The 19,189-nt window shown below is 52.6% G+C and overlaps 1 pseudogene; it reads left to right on the top strand.

Moving 5' to 3' along the window:
• Nucleotides 1-1,088: 1,088 nt before the first annotated feature.
• LOC149283154 (nuclear receptor coactivator 1-like) overlaps nucleotides 1,089-19,189 on the top strand; it is a 48,571-nt pseudogene continuing 30,470 nt past the window's right edge.

The following is a 19,189-nucleotide window of genomic DNA, read 5'->3' as shown; positions in this document are numbered from 1 at the left end:
ACTACCAGCAGTGCATGCGGAGAGCATGAAATTTGGAGGCAGTTGCCGGTAGAGTAAATGAGCGTCGTTAGCGGGTGAAACCCCGTGGAGGTAACGCCAATAACTAGGAACTCGGTCAAGAGGAAAATGCAAGGCAAAAAATCCCGTTCCCCCGACAGGCTGCAGACAGAGCCGGGAGCCATAAAGAACTCGGTTACCCGGAAACCCGCGTGACGCCGCTCCGCTCTGCCTCTCCGAGCAGATGAGAAGGGGGTCAGGTCCCAAAGTGACTCTCCTGACGCAGCGATCCTAGAAGCCCCCCCCGATCTCCAATACAAAAGGGGTGTTTGTAAATGCAACGGGGAAATAGAATCTTACGGCCCTCCGGGATTCTAATAGTTAAAGAGCAGCATGCGTCGACAACGTCAGTTTTTAGAGATCCGTCAGCGATTTCAGGCTGTTTTGGGGAAATAACGTTTAGCTGGACGTTTCGTGTTGTGTGTTCCCGGAGCCGGATGCTGGTAGTCTGGCCCCGCTGTACACTACTCCTCGAATCATATTGTGATTGTGGCACTGAGAAACATACTACTTTGATGAATTAAGATATCAGTAAACAGGCAGGCAATTGGTAAAACTGATGAGCGGCCGGCGCCTGTCGTGGGTTAAATTCTCACTTTTTACCTTTTTTTTTTTTTTTATTCACGTTTATTTTAAAAGTAAAAAATGTAAACTAAAATCAGCGCATTTAGCAACTTGTAGGTTTAAAAAAAAAATCTTACAAGTAAAATTAATATAAAAAAAATAAAGTATTGTGTGTATTTTTATTAATCATTTTATTCTATATTTACCCAGTGTATGCGCGGCGGGGAGTCTGGGTGACAGAGGCCAGAGAGAAGCAGTGTGGTGTTAATAGATGCAATGGAAGGAAGCTGTACTGTAGTGAGAGAGTAGTGGATAAATGGAAAAGCCTCCCAGCCACAGAACGTTGTCGAGGGAGAGTGTATGTGTTAAGCTGTAGCGGTGATGGTAATAGCGGGCTGACGGCGGCCTCGTTATCCGCTTTCCTAACTCTTCTCCTCTTCCGCCAACAGGTGTGAAAGAGATCAAAAATGAGTAGCCTCGGGGACAGCTCCGCCGACCCTGCGAGCCAGGAGCGCAAGAGGAAAGCCCCGCCATGTGACGTCCTCCAGAAGTGAGTGTCTCCTGCCGGCCGCGCCACGCAAGTCTCTTCCAGGAGCGTGTTGTGTTGCTTTTTACTTTACCGAGAGGGTGGGTAGATAAGCGGAGCAGCCTCCCAGCAGATGTGGTAGAGGGTAATACAGCGAGGGGATTAAACATGCATGGGATAGACATACGGCTCCTGAATCTAAGGCGAGACCAACGACTAAGGTTTGTTTCAGCACTTCTAATGGCAGGCTGCTCCACTTATCTACCACTCTCTCGGTAAAGTAAGTCCTCCTTACGTTCCTCTAGTGTTGCCTTCTGGCCTCTTGAAACATTTCTCCTCCTTTGGAATAAATGCGCTCCTGCCCTGTGGGTTAAGTGTACAGCGTGATGGGAGTTCTTTTTCCTTGTCCATGCGCAGCTCTCTCCCCCGACCCCGTAGACGACTGTTTATGTAAGGAAAATTGATCCGTTCCTCGCTTCGCTTGTGAGTTGTCACGGCAACAGGTCTCCTCTGTGAGCGGATTCCTGATGGGATTGTGTAACTTGCATTAGCGTGCTTGCAGTTCCCTTCTTGCCGGCCCCTGCGGACAGGCCTTTAATAAATGACTGGGATGCATTCTTCCTCCTTTCCACAGTAATGGCCGGGAATTGGCTAGCCCTTCATCTCCGGGAATGTTGCCCCTGCCAGGTTTTGAGGCTTGGCTGGGATCAGGTGGCTTCCTTTCCTTTGATTTCTTATTGATATGGCACCATCATATTCCTTAGTGCAGTACAACACACCTCTGTGTGACTGGCGCCCCCGCCCGCTGCCGGGGAGGACTGTGTGACTGGCGCCCGCTGCCGGGGGAGCACTGTGTGACTGGCGCCCGCTGCCGGGGAGCACTGGGTGACTGGCGCCCCGCTGCCGGGGAGCACTGGGTGACTGGCGCCCGCTGCCGGGGAGGACTGCGTGACTGGCGCCCGCTGCCGGGGAGGACTGCGTGACTGGCGCCCCGCTGCCGGGGAGGACTGCGTGACTGGCGCCCGCTGCCGGGGAGGACTGCGTGACTGGCGCCCGCTGCCGGGGAGGACTGCGTGACTGGCGCCCGCTGCCGGGGAGGACTGCGTGACTGGCGCCCGCTGCCGGGGAGCACTGCGTGACTGGCGCCCGCTGCCGGGGAGCACTGCGTGACTGGCGCCCGCTGCCGGGGAGCACTGCGTGACTGGCGCCCGCTGCCGGGGAGCACTGCGTGACTGGCGCCCGCTGCCGGGGAGGACTGCGTGACTGGCGCCCGCTGCCGGGGAGGACTGCGTGACTGGCGCCCGCTGCCGGGGAGGACTGCGTGACTGGCGCCCGCTGCCGGGGAGGACTGCGTGACTGGCGCCCGCTGCCGGGGGAGGACTGCGTGACTGGCGCCCGCTGCCGGGGAGGACTGCGTGACTGGCGCCCCGCTGCCGGGGAGGACTGCGTGACTGGCGCCCGCTGCCGGGGAGGACTGCGTGACTGGCGCCCGCTGCCGGGGAGGACTGCGTGACTGGCGCCCCGCTGCCGGGGAGCACTGCGTGACTGGCGCCCGCTGCCGGGGAGCACTGCGTGACTGGCGCCCGCTGCCGGGGAGGACTGCGTGACTGGCGCCCGCTGCCGGGGAGCACTGCGTGACTGGGCGCCCGCTGCCGGGGAGCACTGCGTGACTGGCGCCCGCTGCCGGGGAGCACTGCGTGACTGGCGCCCGCTGCCGGGGAGGACTGCGTGACTGGCGCCCCGCTGCCGGGGAGGACTGCGTGACTGGCGCCCGCTGCCGGGGAGGACTGCGTGACTGGCGCCCGCTGCCGGGGAGGACTGCGTGACTGGCGCCCGCTGCCCGGGGAGCACTGCGTGACTGGCGCCCGCTGCCGGGGAGCACTGCGTGACTGGCGCCCGCTGCCGGGGAGCACTGCGTGACTGGCGCCCGCTGCCGGGGAGCACTGCGTGACTGGCGCCCGCTGCCGGGGAGCACTGCGTGACTGGCGCCCCGCTGCCGGGGAGCACTGCGTGACTGGCGCCCGCTGCCGGGGAGCACTGCGTGACTGGCGCCCGCTGCCGGGGAGCACTGCGTGACTGGCGCCCGCTGCCGGGGAGCACTGCGTGACTGGCGCCAGCTGGCATGGCATGTAAAACTTTCCTATAACGCAGGCTCTATGCCAGTGTGATAGGAGTGGTGATCCACAGCAGCAGGAAAGCATAGTGGGAATTGCAGTGAATACCTGTGGCTGTAATATGATGGGCTTCGTAGCTCCTGGTAGCCGGAGCCCTTTGGCAGAGCATGATGGGTGTTGTAGTCTCCAGTAGCACGATGGCTATAGTAGTGACAGAAGGTGCTCATCCCTGTTACAGACTGATCTATCTGCCCCTCCACGCCGTGCCCTGTTTAATAAGACTCCGGGGTTGTGTAAAGTCCTCCGTGGAAGTAGGTCATTGGCCACGGTGAGTCCTGCAGCTTTCATTTCACTGAAATCTGAAACCCCAGGAGCTTGCACTCCATCCCCCTGCGTACTCCTCAGCCACCGTGTCCGTCCAGGATCTGTACCACTTACCCTTGTGCCATATCGTTATACCCCCCCATGTGCTCATTAAAGGGGGTTCAGATACCCATAATAATAATAAATAATAATAATAAATAATAATAATTAATTAATACAAGAATCGGGTGAAATAAAAGTCAAATACAAATAGAAAGAAATACTAAACAAAAATGAAGATGGAAACATGATTACTACAATAATCTGATGGAACAACAAATAAAAATACGATAAAAGAAAAACATCATAGTAATAATTAGCAAAATCAGGTGAATAAAAAAAATACAATAAAATAAAACAATAATAATGGGGGATACTCGTTACAGCGCGACGCATACAGGGGGACCTCTGACATAGGCGGCCCGAGGAGGCCGTTCCGAGGCACAGGTTCCGTATCTTTAATCCCCGAGGGCCGCGTTCACTAAACCAGACCCGCGAGCGTTCTTCCAGAAACCGCTCAGCTCTCCGTGGAGCGGGGAAGACGCTGTGATGCGCCTCACAGCGTGGGTGGTCTTCCAGTGATGCCAACGTCGGCTGTGAACCGCAGGAGTCGTGCGGGGATCAGGCTGTGTTTAGGGTTCGCACGTCTGTGATATCACTGGGGGATACCGCCGGCTCACAGGGGCTCGGCGCTGGTCGGTGCCGCCGGCAGTATGCTCACCGCTCTCCTTTTTGTGGTTTCAGCACCGAGAAGCGCAGGCGGGAGCAGGAGAACAAATACCTGGAGGAGCTCGCCGAGCTGCTGTCGGCCAACATCGCGGACATCGACAGCCTGAGCGTGAAGCCGGACAAATGCAAGATCCTCATCAAGAGGATGGACCAGATCCAGCAGCTGAGGAAGAAGCAGCAAGGTGAGTGAGCCCGCGCAGGGGCGAGTAGAGAGGGGGGAGTGCGGCTCGAGGAAGGTCCGGGTGCCGGCCGGCGGCCCCCCGGGAGATCCGTGACCTCGGTGGGTTTAACCTCCCTTAAAAACAATAATGCCAAGTAACGGGCCGTTTAAATTCCAGAATCACAGCCACCATTCGTGGTCCCGCCGAACGCCCGACCCCCCCCCCCCCCCCCCCGAAATAATGGTTTCGTTGTATAAAGAACATTCTCTTTTTTAATTTTGCCGGGAACGCTTAACTGTCATGTGACACCAAAGCAGACACTGGTGGGCTGATACAGTATAAACTCCTTGGGGGGGGGGGGGGGTCTGCTTCTGTGTGATTTAAATCTTCAGCGGGAGGAATAAAACGATGGATCCGAAAAAGGTTTTTTGCCGTTAATGTTCCGCCTCTCGTGTGATGCAATAAGTGATTAAATCATTCTTTACGAGAAGGCTCTGGGCGCTGGGCGGGAGGAGGGGTGCCGTATTTAGTTCATTAAAGATGGGAAGAGCCGGACCCCTGCTTACCTTTTTAATACGTTATGTCCTGGGTACCCCCTTTGTACAGCCCTACGGAATATGATGGCGCTATACAAATCAAATACTAAGTTACAAAAGTGTTAACGTCAACAGAGTATATGGGACAGCAGCTTTAAATTGCACAGCACTGTGGCATGGGAGTGATGGGAGTGATAAAGGGCCATTGGAGCACAGAGTGATTGGTGTGATAAAGGGCCATTGGAACACAGGAGTGATGGGAGTGATAAAGGGCCATTGGAACACAGGAGTGATGGGAGTGATAAAGGGCCATTGGAACACAGGAGTGATGGGAGTGATAAAGGGCCATTGGAACACAGGAGTGATGGGAGTGATAAAGGGTCTCTGTACGCCTATGAAGAGATTCCATTAAAAAACTGCCGTTTCCAGCTACAATAGTCATTTACAGCATTAACCCCGTCTGCGCTGGATTCCTGATCCATCTCATGTTATTTTAATGGTGAAAATTAGCTTTTCTTTCAAAAACAGACCCCAAACTTTTGAACGGTTCATGTATACACTCACTTATAATAACCTGAGGCTGTCCGCGTTGAGTCAGACCGTTATGCCAGATTTGTTTGCTTCGAGGTGATTTCATGTTAGCAATAAATGATTCACTAATTAAATAAAAAATGCTGGATATGCCGGCCCCATCCGGCCCCCGGTCTAGTCGCCCCGTTTCTCCTGCTGTAAGGACTCAAAACCTTAATCAGTCGTCGGTCTCGTCTTAGATTCAGGAGCCGTATGTCTATCCCATGCATGTTTTAATACCCTCATCTGTATTACCCCTCTACCACTTCTGCTGGGAGGCTGTTCAGTTTTAGTACCCTGAAAAACACATAAAATTAGCTTCTCCGCTTTGTGTAGCGGCCGTGGAGTTTATGTAGATGGCTGTGAAGCGCGCGGGGGTTTCCGTATCCCGTCTCTGCGAAGCGCGGGGGGGGCTTCTCGCTGTTATTTTCGTGTTTTTGTGGCTGGAATCTGTATTTTTAGACTTCAAACACCGGAGAGCTTTTTTCACATTTTTTTTTGGCTCCGTCGAGGGGTTTTTCCTCCTCTCCGTCTCTGGTTCCGGCTTCTGTGCGGCCCGCGTGTTTCGTGTTTATCTGCGGGTAGGGTAGTGGGGGCCGGGGATGGGCCGGGCTCTGTGTGAAGCCGGACGGCTTTGGTGGGCTTCCAGCTGCCGTAATGTACAGTTGGCAGGCGGGGGCCGCGCTCGTGGATGTGGCAGGATCCTCGCTTTCTCTTGCCAAGGCAGGGGACGGGAGCCAGCGGGAAGGGCCGGGCCGGGCCGCTCGTTCCCAGGCCTCCCGTGTCTGGCTCGCAGTGATGAGGATGAGCTTTTCGAGCAACCTCCGGCACCGTGTGATAAATAAGGGGGGGGTAGATCTTAACTGCCCCGGGTCTTCACGAGAACTACAAATAAAGAAACGGGAGCCGCAGGCAGCGAGAATCTGCTACGCGAGTATTTTTCCTCCCCGTGTGGACCGCACTGGCTGCGGTGGCCATCTCTGTTTCTTTCCTGACTCAGGTAAAATGGAACCCGTTAGAACGTGCGCGGCGTGTGTATCATTTTAACCATTTCATGTCCCTTCCGTTGGAAGAACGCAAGCTGCTTCTTCTTGTTCTGTATAGCACCCGCATATTCCATAGCGCTGTGCGATGGGCCTGCTAGAGTTCGGGACCCTTGGGATCTGTCCAGTATTTCACAGGAAAATCTTCATTCTCCACAAGACCCCCAGAGTCTCCCCGTTTAATCCCAGGGGTCTCTCTTTCCCCCAACACCCTAAGAATCTGCCCGTTGGCCCTGAGAGTCTGCGCAGGTCCCACCAAACATCCGCCGGGGCAGAGAGACGGCCGCCTCGGGGAGATGGCAAGGAATCTGGTTGCGTGTCCCCTGTTGTACTGCGCTGTGGATTATGGCGGCGCTATATCAATCAATACCAATCAGGGCTGCGTGCAATTAATGCTTGGGGGAGGCAGCGGTCGGCGCGGGCCGATAACTATTAGTCGGGGGTGGCTTCTGAGGCAAAACAAGCCTCTTAAGTTTCTATGGCAACAGCCTATTGGTGTTCTGTGTTCAACGTCACAAGACAATTTAGGTGTTCCCGGCAAAAAATAACAAAGGGGGTAAAATCTTGCTTGATAAAAAAAAAAAAAAAAAAAAAGAGCTCCTGAGGAAGGGGTTGTGAATCGGACCGGACTGGGGGGGTTTGTTTCTAATGCTGCGTTTAGTTAGTTAATCCCACAGCGGCAGTGGGACTGCAGCTCTAAAGCAAAAGCGAATTGTCAGTGGATGTTTTCCCCGATTCCAGCAGCCACAGGCCCTCCGCCAACAGGTCTGCGTTTAAACAGTCAGCCGCCCCGCCGAGCTGGTAATAGGCTCTTTCCATAAATCAGAAGCGCACGTGGGTGCCGCTGTGAACATAACGCCACGTTCTATTACATAACACCCCGCCGGCGGGTATATTAATAAACCCCGGCCACTCGCCCGAGCTGGCCCCGCTTCAGCGCTATCCGGTTCCAGAGCCCAATAAATCGTCGCGCTGTGAAAAGGGATTACAGGGATCGGATTAAAGGGACATTTAAATATACAATATATTCAAATATCAAATATTATATAATAACATGAAATTAGAGCGGTATTAATATATTAAAGGGAACGTTTAAATATTAATATTTAATAAAATATTATCTAAAATATTAAAATTAAATAAATATAGGGATTTTTTATATCATTGTGTAGGGATCGGGTTAAAGGGATATTTAAGGTGATTAAATATCAAATATATAATATAGGGTTATTAAAGGGATCGGCCCTTTTTATTGCGCTTCTGTATTCACCGAAGCAAATGCTTTAAAAACTGGGGGGGGGGGGGGAGAAATTGTGACTCTCAACTCTTCTGAAAGCCTGTTAAACAGGATCAGGGTCTGCGCGGGGCACGATTGGGGCGGAATAAACTCTAATGCGTTTATTCTTGGAAAATCCTAGCTTTTGTTTTCCGTTAAAATAAAGCTTCTTGGCCGTCCTTTTTCCTCATTCTCTGCCTGCAGAGCGTTGCCCGCGCCTCGTGTTGAAGGGGTTACTGTTCTGCAGCGTGAGGACCGCTGAGCTTTCCGCTAGAAGTAGGGCTGGCGCTCGGGGAGCGGATCCTGTAAATTGGGTTTATTTCCGCTCCGTCATCTATAAATTATAAGGACTTCACCTGCTGCCAGAACTTCCACCGAAACTTCCCCGGGAATAAAATGCAGATTCAGGGGAAAAGGCTTTTTTTTTGTTTGTTTGTTTTTTTTTCTTTGTAATTTAGAATAAGTTTTGATTATAAAAACACTAGCTGAGTTTGGGTGCCTCTGCCGGGCGGCGGATTCATACATTTATCTAAAGAAAGGGGCGATTTAGTTAAAGCCATTGCCGGCTGTATGCGGTCTTGTGTCGTAACGTGACTGAGATTGATGGGAGTTTAGGTCTGATTTGGTGTCGGTGTGGGGTGCGCGAGCCAAGCCTTGATGACCTCCAAAGATCTTTGAAGCTGTCGGTTAAAGGGTTAATATTAATATCGGGGGTGACGTGGGGTACACGGCTCCGGTTTTGAGGCCGCGCCGTTTTTTCCTCCCCTGTCCGGCTAGTGGCTGCACGGAGCGTGCGTTCCGTCACGTGTGAAGTCACATGTAACGTGTCGCCTGGCCTTTGGACGGCCGTTCCACGTTCTCTTAACCCTTTCTGTGCTGCGATGATCTCTCCATGCGTTTGCAGTGGGGGGGGGGGCGCCGTATGCATTAAAGTGCCCGGAGTGCCCCTTAAGGAAGATCCAATGAACTCCTTTGTTACTTTCTTCTTTACATTAACGATCGCGCTGCTGAAAGTGTTAATAGGATTAGATCGTCGCTCTGGGGTGTCGCGTATGTCCCCGTATGAAACCGCGTGTAATCTGTCATGTGACACATGTCACAATCTGCCAAGGACACACGTCCTTGCGGGCTGTCCGTCCAATCGGCTCGGCCGGTCCGCATGGTGGAAGCGAATCGGCATTCCTCCCTCCGGACTAGCGGGAAACATTCCTTCCCGGTCATAAGTGCATTCCTATAATCCGTACACATGTGACAGGCGTGTCTTGGAACATACGTCACATGTGCCGTAGCTTCCGGCCGAGCCTGTACGTTACCCTATAGATGTCTGTAGTAATCCCGGGGGCGCTGCCGGCTCTAATAGTCCTTCGACTCCTCGTAAAAGAGCTTGCAATCTGTTCTGTGTGTCTTTAATCTCGTCCACGGAATCTGGGACCATCATGTCCCCATCTCTTTGGCGGAGGAGCCGGGGGTGTGGGGGGGGGGGCTTTCTGCTCCTCTTCTTCCCAGGAGAACCTAAACTGTCCAGTTACGAGAATTTTCTGAAATCCACCGTTTTTGGTCTCTGGGGGAATAAAGGGCCGCGTTACTTCGAACGAGGAATGTTCCCCGGGTCGTGTGATGTTACAGAGACAGTGAGCTTCTGCCTCGGCGTGATGAGCTTCAGCCGGCAGGTGGATCCGGCTGTATTTTTATGACTATTTACTATTATGGGAAGGCATGAATATAAGGATTCGGCGGCCGTTCCTCCTCCGGAATCGATGTTTTCATTGAAAAGGTGTAATCTGAGCCGGATTATTCGATGTGACGCGTTCACGCCGTGCCCTTCAGAAGAACCAGGTGGCCCCCCACATCGGACAGATAGAGAAGCTCCTTCAGTGCCACCTCGAAGGCGTTTTGGGGTTCTCGGAGCAACTGATGCCTGTGTCGGCTTCACCGACTCCTTATTGTCTCCTTTTGGACCCATGGCGGCCATGAACGTCACAGCCGTCTCCTTGGGGCGTTGGCGGTTCCTTTGGTGGGGGAGCCCCCTCTCTCCTGCCCCATCCATACCGTGAAAGGTGAATGAGGACCGACCTAAACGAGCGCGAGCTCCTCCTGCGTTGACGTTTCGGAGTTGGACGCCATTGAGGACGTTGCTGGAAGCTTGATGATTATGGAGGAGACCGATGAACGGGTAGTCCAAGAAAGGTCGATGGGGCCGTTTCCCACCATAGGCTCGATCTGCAGAAGAACTGGGAAAAAAGCCTAAGCGGTCAATAATAACCCAGGACAAACCCAAGACGCCCCGAGTGACCCCAACTCATTTTGAGTTTGGGGGAACTTCTTTGCTTTTGAGCCTAAATCCTAAATTTGCCGGAAGTCCGCGTCGTCGGGTAATGCACGTGGCGGGGGCCGCTGTCCGTGTTTCGGTGGGAAAAGCTCTCTGTTTGGGGCTCGGCTGAGATGAAGCCTCATCCGTAGGTGAAACGCGGCATCCGCCAGGTGTTCGGACGCACGGATTAAGCAAATGGGGGATGACCTTTTTAACACACGGGTTCAGCCGGAGTCACGCAGGGCCGAGGGTCCAAGGGCCGCGCGTTCTCTTTTCATGTTAAACTAATCAGCCCTTTAACATGTAAATACGGTGACAGACTAATTCCTCCGGACCCCGCCAATAATCAGCAAATGTCACAGGAGTCTCCGTTTATTCATCCTCCCACCATGAATGTATTCAGAATAAGCTGCTCCTAGCCGTGGAGGGGAATTAACCCCTGCCGGTACGGCGACAAATAAATGGCTCTCTATCACTCCCATCACTCCTGGGTTCCAACGGCCCTTTATCGCTCCCATCACTCCTGGGTTCCAACGGCCCTTTATCACTCCCATCACTCCTGGGTTCCAGCGGCCCTTTATCACTCCCATCACTCCTGGGTTCCAGCGGCCCTTTATCACTCCCATCAGCCGTTTCTGTAGGTGTCGGATGTATATTGTCGGCGCGGGTCGCTGGCCATGAGGCTGCTTGAAGCAGAAGTGCATGAAACTCAAAGTATTGCTGGGTTGCCCCTTTAACCCCCGGCTTCCCGTGTGATTTCCCCGCAGTAAATACTACGGCCGATGCCAGGAGATGAGCAAGGAAGGGCTTGCTCGTGTGAGCTTGCAATCTATTCGGACATCTATAGTATGCGTGGCGCCCGGCTCCCCGAGTAATATGTATACAGGAGGCCGTATGCTGGTTTGTGGTTTTGCCGAGTTGCACTCACCTGGGCGTCCGTCCAACACCGCTTCGGCTAATTACCATTTCCCAATTAATACGCATAACAGAGGGCTCTCCCGTAACCCTTCGGTCACCGCCTCGCTCCTCGTGTATGTGGAGAGCAGTCAGGTGAAGGAGAGCCGTTCATCCGCTGTACGCTCCGTTAAGCAGATCCGTCCTTTTATTCGTTACGGGTAAATAGGGAATGTTTATTACCGATATATATGATGCCGCACGCACTATATAATGCTTTGGACTTACAGAAACAAGGTGAGGACGGCCCTGGTCAAAGGAGCTAACAATCTAGAAGAGCAGGTAGCCAGCTGACAGTCCCCATAGGTTATGTTTTATTGGGGCATTTCTCAGGATTCCCCCCCCCCTCCCCAGTACCCTTTCTGTAATGCCGTCCTACCCCTCCGATCGTGCCCCCTCCCCCGGGTACCCTTTCTGTAACGCTGTGCCCCATAACCCGAAGCAAGCGTCGCCGTGTATGCTGATCTCAGACGTGTCGCCGTACTGAGCAGAGTCCCCGACACGCGTGTCATGGCCCCCAACCCCAATCCCCCCCCCACCCTCCAGTCTTCCGTATCCGTGTAGCATTGCGCTAATTTCAGGTATTCAGAAAGCTGAATCGCTCCATTTAAAAGCCGCCGAGCCGGACCCCCGCCGCTCAGGAATGAAAGAGCGGCTGATTTATGTGGCTAAACATAGATTGGTAATGCCGCCCCCCCCCCCCCGTGCCCGGCATGATGTAACGGCGTCGGGGCTCTTGCGTTACGCGCTCCCCGGGTGCGCTAATTGCTAATCGGCGAGGTTTTGCTCTCCTCGGGTTTCTTTCTCTCCCTCGTCTCGTTTTTTTCTCGCAATGAAAAAGCTCATTAAGGTTAAACACCAGAGGCCGCGCCGTCAATAATCGTTACCGCACGCCGTCGATGGCCTACTTACCGCACGCCGAGACGTCCTGCAACTCCCATCATCCCCAGGCATCCGCCGAATCATTCAGCCTGCTTCCCACCTCCCCCCGGGTGGCGGATCCTTCTGATTTCAGACAGAGGAGTCATTGGATTTTAAAAGTCTTCTCAAAAGGTTCTAAAACGGAATTCTGGGCTCAGAGCTCACCTGAATATAAGACGACCCTATAGGAAAAAAGTTTTACCAGTAAATAGTAATTCATGTAAACTATTTTTTCATATTTAATAAAAACTGTGATTGAGAAAAATCTTTATTCTTTTTATTTCCTATGACGCCGGTGCTCAGTCATAGAAGCCCCGGGGGAAGTGCCTGGCAGCAGAGGAGGTTACCAGACAGGAGGATCCGGGTCCCCTGCAGCGCTGCGGGGGATCTGGATCTTAGTCTCATAGTTGAGCTCTCTCCACCTAATGCATCGGTTTGCCTCAGTCTGTCGGTTCTCGTCCTGTCAGACCCCTTGACTTTATGTTTTGTATTAAGCGCTGCGTAAACTGTTGGCGCTATATAAATAAAGGATGATAATAATAATAATAATGTAACAAGCCGGGGTTCCTTTATTTTCCATTACTTCTAATCTGATTTCGGGTCGGAATCCTGCCTTTTAGGGGGTCGGTGCTTCACATTTGAGGGAGATGAAACTGCAGCTCTCCTGCAAACACAGTCTTTAGTAAATTAACCTTGCAGCGCGCTCACCGCATATCTTCGGGTTTACTCTCGTGATCCGTTGGGTAGGATCTCCTGCGGAGCGGCGGCCGCTCTGTGATGCACCCCCCGACTGTCTCCGAGGCGTTGGATGGAGTGCTTTCAGAGACGGCAGGTTAAGGAGTGTCGCGTAAATGAAATTTCGCGTTTACGCCCGTTACGCTAAGCGCCCATCTGCAAGGTTTAAACGCTTTCACCTCCGCAGGCGATGCTGCGTACTGTCTGATGCCTGCGCAGCCCGGGGAGCTAAACCCAATTATGCGCAGTCACGAGGCTCGGGGTGCCGGGCATGTCTCGCTCCGCGGGGTTCAGCGCTCCTACGTCGCCAAGCGGATTAAATACATTAGGAAGTTGTTATTCTGGAGATAGTAGTTTCAGCGCTTTGGGTCTATATTTATAGAAACACAGAATTTGCCAGCAGATCGGCCCCATCCGGCCCCCGTCGCCCGTTTCTCCTGCTGTAAAGACTCAAACCTTAATCAGTCGTTGAAAGTGTTTTGTATGGAAACTGCTGGTTACTAGCACCGGGCTTGGAATATTTGGAATGGTGTGCAATGGACTCTGTGAGTAAATATATATATATATCAGTTTGATTGACATATGGTTGGATGATGGATATATTTACAACCAAATAGCTCAGCGTTTTTTAAGTTTTGTTTGTTTAGCAGCTTTTTGGGGAATCTCGTGACATCTGTCACTCCGGCCCCTTATTTCCCGTTCAGACGGACTTCTGATCCCCCGACCCGGCTACTAAGAGCATTACTGCCTGCAGTGACAGAAACACAGAACACATTCGGCCCCCGTTGGCCCGTCTCGTTGCCCGTTTCTGTAAAGACCTTAATCAGTCGTTGGTCTCGTCTTAGATTCAGGAGCCGTATGTCTACCCCATGCATGTTTAATACCCTCACTGTATTACCCTTCTGCTGAGAAGCTGTTCCACTTATCCACCACCCCCTCAGTAAAGGTAAACTTCCATTCCATCTCAGCCTCTGATCCTCTAGTGTTAGAGTCGGGTCTCTTGTTGTAACTCCTCCTTTGGAATAAACGTCTCTCCTGTACTGTTATTAAATGTCTTATCCCCCCCCCCCGCGGGGTATTTGGAGATCCACGCATTAATGATTTCTGGTGGGCGCTTTGTGCCGTGCGATCCCCGTGTGACCCGCGGTGGTTTCTTGATTCGTTGCAGAGAAGGCTCCCGGAGCGGACGACGACGTTCAGAAGTCGGACATCTCGTCCAGCAGCGGGGGAGTCATCGAGAAGGAGTCGCTCGGCCCGCTGCTTCTGGAGGTACGCGGATTACGTCTTATACATAGAAACACGTGTGTGGAGCGCGTAGTGCTAGGGGGTGTGAGGGGGTGGGGGGGGGGTGATAGAGGGGAGGGTGTGGGTGTAAATGTATAGGGGGGTGTATTTCTAATTTTATGATATATATGCAGAGAGCGGATTGGTCACTGGGGCGGCCATATTGCTTTTTAGACTCCCATCCGTGTAATTTGGCTAGAAATGAATTGTGGGGGGGGGGGGGGGGCGTGACGGAAAGGGATCAATGACGTCTGTGAGCTGTGCTTGGCACACAAAGGGTTAATTAGTCAGCCAATTTGGGGCCTGCCAGGACTCTACGTAGTGCATCAAATTGACAGTTCTCCTCTGTGGAATAGGTAGTACATACCTGTGGCAGCCGTCCAGATGAAGTGGTTGGGGCAAACACACACTGGGCGTTGCAGGGTTTGGGAGGGCGATGCTGACGGAGGTTTGTATGTTGGAACCTAGCGGATCGCTGCGGGGCGCGGCCTTAAAACTGGTTTATGAACAACTCCTATCACTTCCAGGCTGCCCACGGGTAGGCAGCATTTGGCTGGTACAGAGACTCCTGAGTAGCCAGTTGGGATCCTGATTGTTTCTACAGGCTGTCGACATCTCAGCCAATCAGAGCTCAACCCACCCCCAACAAATTCTGCACCCCCTCCACCCTATATCAAGGGGGGTAAGTATAAGAGGCAGTCCTGTTGCCATGGTGATTGCCCATTGTACACCAGAATCAATCTTTCTTCATAACACTGACATCCAGAGGCGTACCTAAAGGGGGGGTCCCCCCGGGTGTCACTCAGGGGGGTGCCGCCTAACGCGGGCCTCCAGCTCACTGCTGTGGCCCCTGAGCCCTGTATGAGGAAACTCTTTCCCCACGCCGGGGCAGCAGTTGGCCCCAGGGGTGATTGGCCGGCCCCCGGACCAGGGAAATCTTCAAGAAAGGTAAGGGCGGAAATGGGGCAGCGGCGGCACGGGGAGGCTGTTTTGGGGGCAGCGGCGGCACGGGGAGGCTGTTTTGGGGGCAGCGGCGGCACGGGAAGGCTGTTTTGGGGGCAGCGGCGGCACGGCAGTTGACATACAGTTTGCAAATGTTTTGGGGGGGAAAAAAAAAAAACACTTTCACCGTTTAAGCGCATCACTGATCCCGTTTCCCAGCATGCACTTGGCTTTCTCTTTAGGACCGGCTTCCATGACAGATATATAGATTTTTTATAAATTATTTTTATTTGGGACAGATGAAGTCCCCGCGACGCTTCTCACACTCACACTCACGCTAAGTTTCAGTGGCGTGTGTAGCCGGCGTGTTGTATTTCACTGTACGCTCATTGTTGGCACGTGAGATGCGCAGCCACGGTGACCTGCTTGCGCACAGGTGTTCTTATTTTTAGGTTTGTTTTTTTGTTGCGTGAGAAAGCTGCTTTCTATCCGTTGCGTAGGATAAGCGGCCAGCGATGGGAAATACTATCGCGGGACGGTCTTAACGGTTGCCGCTGTTGGCGTCGGGTCTTTGCGTTGGATTGGATAATCCGTTGCTTAGCAACCAGGATTGTGTTCAAGGCTCCGGTAAACGTGGCGCGGGGCGACTCTTCTCGCCCAGCGTTTGCAGTCCGTGTTTGGGGCTTTTATGTTATGCCCCTTTTTGTTTTGGGGGGGGGGGGGGTTTCGCCCCGTATAACATGATGTGTCCGCGGGTGGGAGACGGTTGCGTAGAGACCGCTCCGGAAACGGTTGCCTAGCAACCGTAGAGTGCGTGTGATTCACCGGGAAGGCGGACAGAGACGCGCAGATGGTGCTTAGTGAAACGTTGGCTGTCCTTTACAAACGATGAGATCCGTTCCGGCCCCCGGGAGCCCGTTAACGGGACGGCGACACCTTCATATAATACATAAATACGTGCTCAGCCTTTGTTTGTTCCCAGATTATTAAGGGTTAATGTGCACGCAGGTGCCGCGTTACTATCATGCCACATTGGTCCCTCTCATACGATGCGTAGATTCAGTCGGCCCCATCCGGCCCCCGTCTAGTTGCCCGTCTCTCCTGCTGTAAAGACTCAAACCTTAATCAGTCATTGATTTCAGTCGTTGATTCAGGAGCCGTATGTCTATCCCATGCATGTTTAATACCATCTTCCGCTGGGAGACTGTTCCACTTATCTACTACTCTCTTAGACCAGACGAGCAAAGCACAGACTTCTGTCACGTGATTTCTGTGTTTCCAAGTAAAGTTGTAGAGAATTTTTGTTTGTTTTTGGAGGGATAAAATAAGAATAACTATAAATGCAGGGATCGGCATTGCAGTTGGCTGCATATAATGGCAAATGAGCACAAAATGGTTATTTTATAGAGAATGTTATATATATAATATATATTAATTATAACATATAATAATAATAATAAAATATATATAAATTGTCTCGTTGATGCGCCGCAGCGTTCTATCCGCTGATATCCCATTCATTAAACTAAATACCGTGCGCGTTCTCCGCGTTATGACTGCACCTCGGGGGGGGGGGGGTTCCACTCGCGCTTCGCTTTGATGTCTGGGTCCGGAATGTTCTGAAGGGAGGGCTGTGTTGGGAGTCGCAGGGTTAAGCTGACCAGGCCCTAATTCCCGTGGACGTCGGAGATTTTGTTTGACGGTTCCAGCGGCGTTCAGATTCGCGGTTCCGGCTGCGGTTCCGGCTGCGGTTCCGGCTGCGGTTCCGGCTGCGGTTCCGGCTGCGGTTCCGGCTGCGGTGCCTGTTAATCACCGCGGTACATGACATGCTGTTGTATTAGGCGTCCAGCCAGACACAGAGCAAGCATAGCCGATCGGAGGCCTGGGGGGGAACATGTGCGGCTTTCCAGCCAAGAGCACCTTGCGGCACGGCTCTCATATTGTAAACAGACGGGACCTGCCCCTCGAGGGGGGTGTTTGTGGATCGGCAACAACTTCAACGGGGTTTTAAGGTTTGCGTAAGGCGGAGAGGGTAGTGTATGAATGGAGGGAGCTCCCGGATGAAGTGGCAGAGGTAGTGTCTGACAGGAGCTACGCATTTAATAAATAATTCTGCGTGTCCGGTGGGATCCGGCCCATGATGGACATCCCCCGGTGCTGGAGTCATAATAATTAGTAATAATTACCGGTAAGTATTTCTGGAGATCTCTAGCACCACAACAGGCATGTTCACCACACATTAACCCCTCGCTAACCCTGTGGACCACCCGCCATACAGCACTGCTACGTGGTATATGTTGGCGCTGTGTCAATGCGGGGGGGGGGGAGAACAGGAAGCGGCTGACAACTTCCTGCTCGGGCTGACTGGAGGGAGAAAACAGGAAGCAGCTTCCAACTTCCTGCTAGGACTGACGGAAGGATTCTGATACCGCCTGCACTGAGGGATCATGGGAAACGGAGGCGAATTTGCATAAAACACCTTGAAGGACAGAATAATAAAAAATGTATCGTTCTATAAAAATAATAGGGCGATTATCTGGCTTCTGCTGGTTTTTATCTCAGGTGTTTATTACACGGGGTGCTCTCAGGGGGTCCGTTCCCCTGTATTAATGCGATAGACCCCCTCAGGCCGCGGCCCCCTCGGAGGCTCGTGATACGTGTGACACGGCAGATTGGCCGGGATCTTTCCATCTGTTTTGTAAATCCAGCGTTCCGGTTCCCATCGCTGGAATGTGAATATGAACTCGGGATTTTGCAGCTGGTTTATATTTTTATTTCTTACCAAGGAAAGAGAAGGCCGGACCCCCGGGGGTTAATTTATTAACCACCAGCACGGTGTGTGCCCCCCCCCCGTATAGGCTGCTGCCATAGTTACCGCGCAAACCGCTAATAAAGGGAAATTGATTTGGCACTAAACGAATTGTAAATCAATGAATCTTATTAAGAAATGTCCGCTGTCTCCCCTCTGGCCGCTGCACACCAAAGAGGAGTCCCTTTAAATAAAAGGGGTGTGGCTGGGGGCGGGGTTTACGCAGACTCTCTGTGACTTTGTTCTCCGTTGCGGGGTATTTGTGTAACTGGTCGGGGCATTTAGAAGAAGAATGAGTTTTATTTACCCCGTTTAATTTATAAACCCATTCCCTGCTGTTTCTATACACATCGGGGCTTTTAGGGCCGTAGAACCCTGTGATACCCTCATACCCCGCAAACATTCTGACCTCCTAGAAAAGAGGGGCATCAGGGAGGAAAAAGAGACACTGGCCAAACTAAACAGAGACACTTGGCTAATATTCTTGTTTTTTTATGGAGTTGCTGGCCTTGTCTAGTGCCTGCCATTAAATATGAGCCACCCACCAGTAGGGCCAAAGAGCTGTGACATCCTGTGTGCCCCCGGCGGGGTAAATCCAGCCTCCATTCTTCAAGGCCACATAGGGATCCCCTATATCCGCGCAGACAGAAGAAGCTCTCTCTGCTGATTGGTTGAGGCGGGTCTTTAGTAAGGGCTGAGGGAGGGGGAAGGAAGAGAACCTCAGGACAGGAAATTGATTGGATAATGCTGGCTCTGCCACAGGTTGCCCACGGTTACAATGGACCCTTTTAAAGCGAGTGCAGTGGTTATACCACGGCTGGGAGTGATAGGCTTTCTGTGTGTGGTGGTCCGTTTGATCGTTTGCCCTTGACTAATTATTTCAGTGTTAAAAATTCATTTTGTGATCCGGTGGGATCCAGTAGATACACGATTCCCGGCCTATTAATGACATCGCTGGTTTCTCCCCCTCTTCCAGGCTCTCGATGGATTCTTCTTCGTCGTCAACCAAGAGGGCCGCATCGTCTTCGTGTCGGAGAACGTCACCAACTACCTGGGGTACAAGCAGGAGGAGCTCATGAAGGACAGCATCTACAGCATCCTACACGTGGGAGACCACGAGGAGTTCGTCAAGAACCTGCTGCCCAAATCTCTCGGTAAGCTGGCAACAACTAATGAAGTCCCTCCCTCCATAGACTTCCATTAGTCAGCGAGTCCAGCTGGGTGATTAAGGACTGAGCCATTCTATTGTTCCCCACAGGCCGTATGATAAGGAGTCGGGGGGGGGGGGTTAGTA

The sequence above is a fragment of the Sceloporus occidentalis genome, unplaced genomic scaffold, assembly GCF_023333645.1.
Source record: "Sceloporus occidentalis isolate IW3139 unplaced genomic scaffold, rSceOcc1.0.p SCAF_111, whole genome shotgun sequence".
NCBI classification, from domain to species: Eukaryota; Metazoa; Chordata; class Lepidosauria; order Squamata; family Phrynosomatidae; genus Sceloporus; species Sceloporus occidentalis.
This window is presented reverse-complemented; position numbering and strand designations above follow the sequence as displayed.